This window comes from Rattus norvegicus, chromosome X (assembly GCF_021556685.1).
Source record: "Rattus norvegicus strain SHRSP/BbbUtx chromosome X, alternate assembly SHRSP_T2T, whole genome shotgun sequence".
NCBI classification, from domain to species: Eukaryota; Metazoa; Chordata; class Mammalia; order Rodentia; family Muridae; genus Rattus; species Rattus norvegicus.
In genome coordinates this window covers 158,078,551-158,084,756 of record NC_141554.1, presented here as the reverse complement: position 1 = coordinate 158,084,756, position 6,206 = coordinate 158,078,551, and the positions used below count along the sequence as shown (strand labels likewise).

General features: G+C 42.3%; 1 pseudogene; it reads right to left on the bottom strand.

Moving 5' to 3' along the window:
• On the bottom strand, positions 1,300–4,343 carry Amd1-ps2 (adenosylmethionine decarboxylase 1, pseudogene 2; annotated as a pseudogene).

Below are 6,206 nucleotides of genomic sequence, written 5' to 3'. Positions count from 1 at the left end.
CTTGCTGTTCTTGTGAGTGAGCTGGGTTTGGTTCTCAGCACCCACATGGAGCCTCACAGTCACATGCTGCTCTGGTTCTAGGGCTTCTAGTGCACCCTACTGTCCTCTGTAGGCACCAGAACACACAAGGGCTAGATGTGTGCAAACAAAAGCAACCACAGATTAAAAAAAATAATTTCTTTAAAGAAACAGAGGAATAGACGAGAGAAGGGAAAAGAGATGAAAATCTCAAAAAAAATCAATGTGCAAAGAAATCATTTTTCTATTTATTTCTCTCTATATCTGCCTGTCTATCCTGAGATGGCTTGAGGACAGAGCCCATGAAAGTGACATGAGAAAGACCCCTCTTTCAACAAGAGGCCTCAAGTGATGTTTTCAAGTGTCATTGTAGTGAGACCATGGTCCCATTCACCTGATTATGAATATCTGGATGCCAACAGAGAAGATCATGCAATTATCATCATGTTCTTCACATGGTGGAAAACTGAGACAGAAGTGCCACGCTCCAGGCCTCAGAGTCACAGGCACCATGGAGTGAGAGAATATTGGACCCACAATGACAGATTCTTCCTTTATAAAAAATTTAGTTTTATTACTAATCATGTGGGTTGCTGTCTTGTGTCTTTGTGTGAGCATGTGACTGCAGTAGCCCTTGAAGGACAGTAGAGGATTCTAATCCTTGATCATGGAGTTACTTATGACTGTGAGCTACCTTAACTGGTAATGAATGTATACCAGGGAAAACTCAAGAACTGTCAGGTAAACAAAACTTTACTCATACATGCACCTCTCCTATAGTCCCAGGGAAATGAAACTAAATGAATTGATTAAAAGGAAAAGGTGACACACTGCAACTTGCCAGAGCCCAGGTAGAAAGTGGGTGTGAGTTGCTATCCCAAACTCAGGATATCTCCCAGAAACTATTGTATGCAACAAAAAGTAACAACACTGATTTGTGTTGCTAAATTTTTTAGTGGAACATGGATTTGATACCTGTAGAGTTGTCTTGTCTGCACATTCCTCTGGGTAACCTGTGTTCAGTGTCCATGGAGACCAGAAGACCTGATTCATGGGAACTTGAGTCACAGATAGTTGCTTGTGAGCTGCTTGACTTGTGGGTGTAGCAATTGTTCCTGGAAGTTTTCCAAGAACAGATGTGGCTCAGAACTGCAGAAGAATCTCCTCACCCCATGAGGCAATATCATTCATTATCTCTCTGCAATGATTCTGCTAAAATAAACTTGCCCTGAAATCTGCGTATTCTAAATCTGTGCCCGGACAGGTAGGGCCTTTTTTTTCTTACTAGTCAATTAAGCAAACTTTTATTGAAGCTTACATTGTAGAACAGAAATACATTTAAGCTGATTCAAAGTCCAACACTAACAAAGAAAATATGGCACCAAAACTTCCCCGCCTGTAATCACACTAGATCACCAGTCCACCTACAGTTTCTTTTCTGGGTTTAGTTCTACACAAACCTATGCAATTTCCAACATTAGAATTCTTAATTTTATAAGGTGGGGAATCAAACCTGAAGCCAAAATCTACTGGGTTACAAAATCCAGCTAAAGTAAGCACCGGTTCTCCAAACAGCAATTCAAAGTAGGTGCTTTGCTTGCTACAGCGTCCGACTGGTAAAGCTGACCAAAAGCTTCCGTAATGAAGTGTTCAATCAACGCCATGTAAAGTAAAAATCCAGAGTGTTCCAACCACTTGATTTCAAACCAAGTAAATTCTACACTTAGAAATGCTTAAAAAAATGTGTCTTTATAAATACAGAAGGAACAAAGCATCACTGCCAAGAAAACAGCGGGAGGGCAATAAATAGGGAACTAAGTTTAGATTGCTCTTTTCTGCTTAAAATGCCACTAACACACCTCTTGAAAGCCCATATCTCTAGTGCCATTAAATAGTCAGAATACCTTGCCGTTTCCTCCACTCTCCAGGCTGACTAACCTGGAGAGTCCTCCCTCCCTCTGATCAGACAGCCATTCATTTGATCATCTGAAGGCCATGGTGAAAAGAAGACCACAGAGAACAGCGGACACCACAACAGATGGAAACTATAGATTCTCCTCTGAACCAAAACTTCCTTTAGTAAAACATGGTGGCAGTGGTGGCACTTACTGAGCTGAGGATGCTTAGGATTACATTTCTGCTTTGACTTAGTGGGCATTCCTATCACTACTTACTTAGTGAAGGCATGTAGCACTCCATTAGAACTGATGAGAGCGCATGCATAACCCATCACTTCCATGGAGTTTTCTTTGGTGAGTTGGGTCTCCTTGCTCACCCCTGGGACTGGGTTCTTTTCATTTGATGCATTCAATTTTGTCATTTATCTTCCATAGGAGGCCATGCCAATAAGGAGGCCACATTCTATGTCGTAGAAAAAAATAAGCAAGGGACCATCTCCAAGCTCCCATCTGGGCTGTAAGATGTAAGATTATAATATAAGCCCACAGTGTGACCATGTATTGCTTCATCAGGGGGAGTGAAAAAAACCATAGGACTATAAACGCAGGAACAACTACTAAAACAGTAGAACACAAAACAAGCAACTGAAATCATTTCCTTACAAAGACTCAACTTGTGGAAGAAAACTTTAATTGCCATTGCATAAGACACCTGTATGAAGTAGAAATCAGTTTTGAACAACATTAGTAAAGAATATGCTCTAGAAAGTGGAGGTAACTGGATGTAAAAACTCTGGCAGCAATTAATAGAACAATCGCCGATGGTCAGCTGAGGCCACCTCTAATGGGGATGAAAGCCTTGTCTGTGGGGGATTTTGGATGATGCCTGAAGAAATATTACGCTGTGCATAAACCAAATTGAATTATTTTCACAAGTGTCATAAAGATTCATACAGTCAAAGTTCTTTTCTACATGCACAGCAAGAGTGGCATAGAACACCTAAACACAGAATAGAGCATTCATACAAGATATCTCACTCCTGGTTATAATAATGCATACACTTCAAAATGATTACACTATCATTACACCTAGGGCTTTCTGCAGCTACAAGGTGGTAGTCTGTGTCAGCAATGGCCCCCAGGATCAACATCTAGAGAGCAGCCACCACCTGCTGTGTGTTTTCACTTTTTGCAATTCTTTCTTTTTCATTTTTTCTAATCAACTCTGTTGTTGCTGTTTCTTAGAAAAACTGGTAAAAACAGAATTGTAATCGTTTTGAACTCTGGCAATCAAGACGTTTGAAACCGTCAATATTCTGGGGCAAAGAAAGCACTGTGTGACACTTAGAACTCTGATTGACAAACAAGGTGGTCACAAATTTTCCTGGCTTGAAGACGTCCACAACTTTCCTGATCAGGTCGTCATAGGAGGTCTGACTTAGGTTTGTTTCAAAGCTAACATAAGAAAATTCTGGTTCTGGAGTAATGTGAATAATCCAATATGTTCCATCCAATTTCATTTCATTCATTGAGTAGTCACAAGGATTGAACAGTGTGGCATCAATGACAGAATCTGGTATCAGGTCACTAATTCCACTCCCATGAGTGACATCCTTTGCAGTAACGCCATCTTCCATGAAGAATTGGTCCATAACTGCTGAATCAAGCTCACTTACCAGAATTTCCAGAGTTTGATTGGCTGATTGATTACTCGGCTTTCTGGGAGAGCCAAAGTATTCAAGTACCAACATCCAGAATTCATACATCCCATACAATATGCTGCTCCATTATGGAAAAATGGATTAAGAAACTTGATTTCTTCCTGGAAATTCTGGTGTGGGTACCCTTGGTCAGAAGGCTTCATGAAATTCTTATGAGAATAAAAGAAGCTTTGAATTGAGTCAAATCTACTGTGGTCCCTAGCAAGCTGCAACAGGGAAACCAGTGCTTTCAGTAAGAGGGTGGTACCACATGTCTTCAAAATGAAACGTCTCTTGAGAAAACATGCTATTTTCACTGAGTACTTTAGCTTCCTACTTGTCAGTCTTTGTCACACTTATGGTTGAGCACTGAATATCCTTCAAAACAACATCCCACTTCTTGGTCCTTTCCATCACTATGTGACTAGCCAGCAACCAACAATCACAGAAAAATAAAAAATTAAATCTCTTCTCCCCCTGCTCCTCATGCCACTGCAAATTGTTCCAGCTGTGCTACAAAAGTTCAGATTCCTTTTTTTACTATAATTTTATATTAACTTTAAAAACATATATAATAAAATTTTCCCAGCTACTTTCATGAGCGAAAGTTGAAGGTAAGACTGCTGGAAATAGAGGCAGATGCTGTTCAGTCTCTTATAGGTAGTACACTAATTTCCTCTTAGAGTTCAGCTAACACTAGCTAATGCCACCAGCCATATTGTGTAAGACTGGCTATGACCTTTTAAGTCACACAGAAGCCATATCAAAGGAAAGCATTCCGGGGAAAGCCAAGATAAAAGGTTTTCCTGTTTTCATGAATGGTGCATTCCTTACTGCTCTGGATGATGTTACCGTTTTCATGGGAGGTCAACAGTAATCTCTTTCATGTACACAGCAGGGAACCTACACCTGTGACTCTCTGCTGTCACACACCTGACCTCTCTCAGCAAACACATCAACAGGTGCCTTGGTAACTGTGAAAGACAGTCACAGATGAGGGCAGGGACTCCTTTCTTCCCTACAGAGGATGCATCAGGAACATCATAAAATGGACCAGCAGTCCCATGGAAAAAGATTACAGGAAAGTCCTGGATATGACCAGAAACTTCTCTAGTGGGACACTCAGCCAAGGAGGATGCACTCAGGGACAATCCCCAAATCCCGTGTGACTCTTGCATTGCTACCTTTCATTAGAAGCTGGTTTCAGTAAGGGGCACTGGCCTCCTGGAAGTTCCTTTTGTTTGAGGCCTGAGAAGACATTATGAAGAGCCAAGAAGTTCCTCCCCCCTACTCCCTGTCCTTAAGATTGTCAGCCATGGTGCCAGAAGTGTTGGAACTGTCTGAGCCATGAGTTCATGCAGACTCCTGCCCAAGGACCTGTGACAGGAATCAGGGAGATTTCCAGTGCTGTGTACCTCACAGCTCACACCTGGGAAATGGGTGGGATAAAGCCTGTCCAACCAGAAGGCTGGAGTTTCTGTGCTACATATAAAGTCCCCGGGGCAAATTCCTGTATTGAAGAGAGCTATGCTGAACAGTTGGGAATATGATAGTTAATGAGCCCAAATGAAATCTCATGAGGAAACTTCCCTAAATGATCTGCCTTGTCAGACACATTGAAATCTGAGTGTTTCCCTCACAGGGAAACTCCTAGCATGGTAGTCATAGACCAGATCCTACCCACCATAAAGCTACTTTCCCAGCCAAACCAATACTCACTGCTCTTCTCCAAACTCCAAAGCCATTATCTCCTTAGACTCCCCCAAAGCACAATGGAGATAAGGAGGTGAAAGTTTATTTAGGAACAAGATATAGATCAGAACATGGAAATGCTAGCTGCTCAACCCTCTGAATCTGGTTTTGCTCCCAGGAACTCGAACACAGAGTGGGCATCATCAGTGGGCATCTGTAATCCATGCACATCCTTGGTGAGGTGTAAAGCAGACAGGCAGGAGAAGGAACCACATCCGCTCAGGCCAGCCAGCCTGACTATGGAGGGCAGCAGTAAAAATAGCAGTGATCCTGCCTGGAGGAGGAGGCATTAAAGCCAGCAGAGAGGCTGCCTTGCCCCTGAGGAAGTTGAGAATCAATAGGAAAGCTGTTCTCTTAATGTCCACACTTGCACCAAGGACTGCATACACAAACCCTGCCACTTAACACGTACAGATGAGTGATAAAATATAAACGCATCTGCCACTAGAATATCTGTTCAGCACGAACTGCACTGGCAAAGGCGCAGGGTATAGCTTCCAACACCTTCATGGAGGTTTACATCCTCTCACTATCTGGATCTATGAAATTTGTCGCCCTCTCCTGAACTCTGGGGACACCAGGGTCACATTTACTGTACAGTCATATGTTCAGGTAAAACACTATTTCAAGTGAGAAATAAACAATTTATGTTAAGAGTCAGCTCTGCCTTTCCTATCAAGGAGAGAGGAGGAGGAGTTCAAAGACTCACTTTCCCATAATTCCACCATGACTCACAAACCTCTTCCAGAGGTTGGGGGCCAGCCCTGCAGTGCATGTGGCATGCTCCAATGTAATTCCAGACCCTGCACCAGCTCAGTACCCTCTGCCTTGGGTTTAT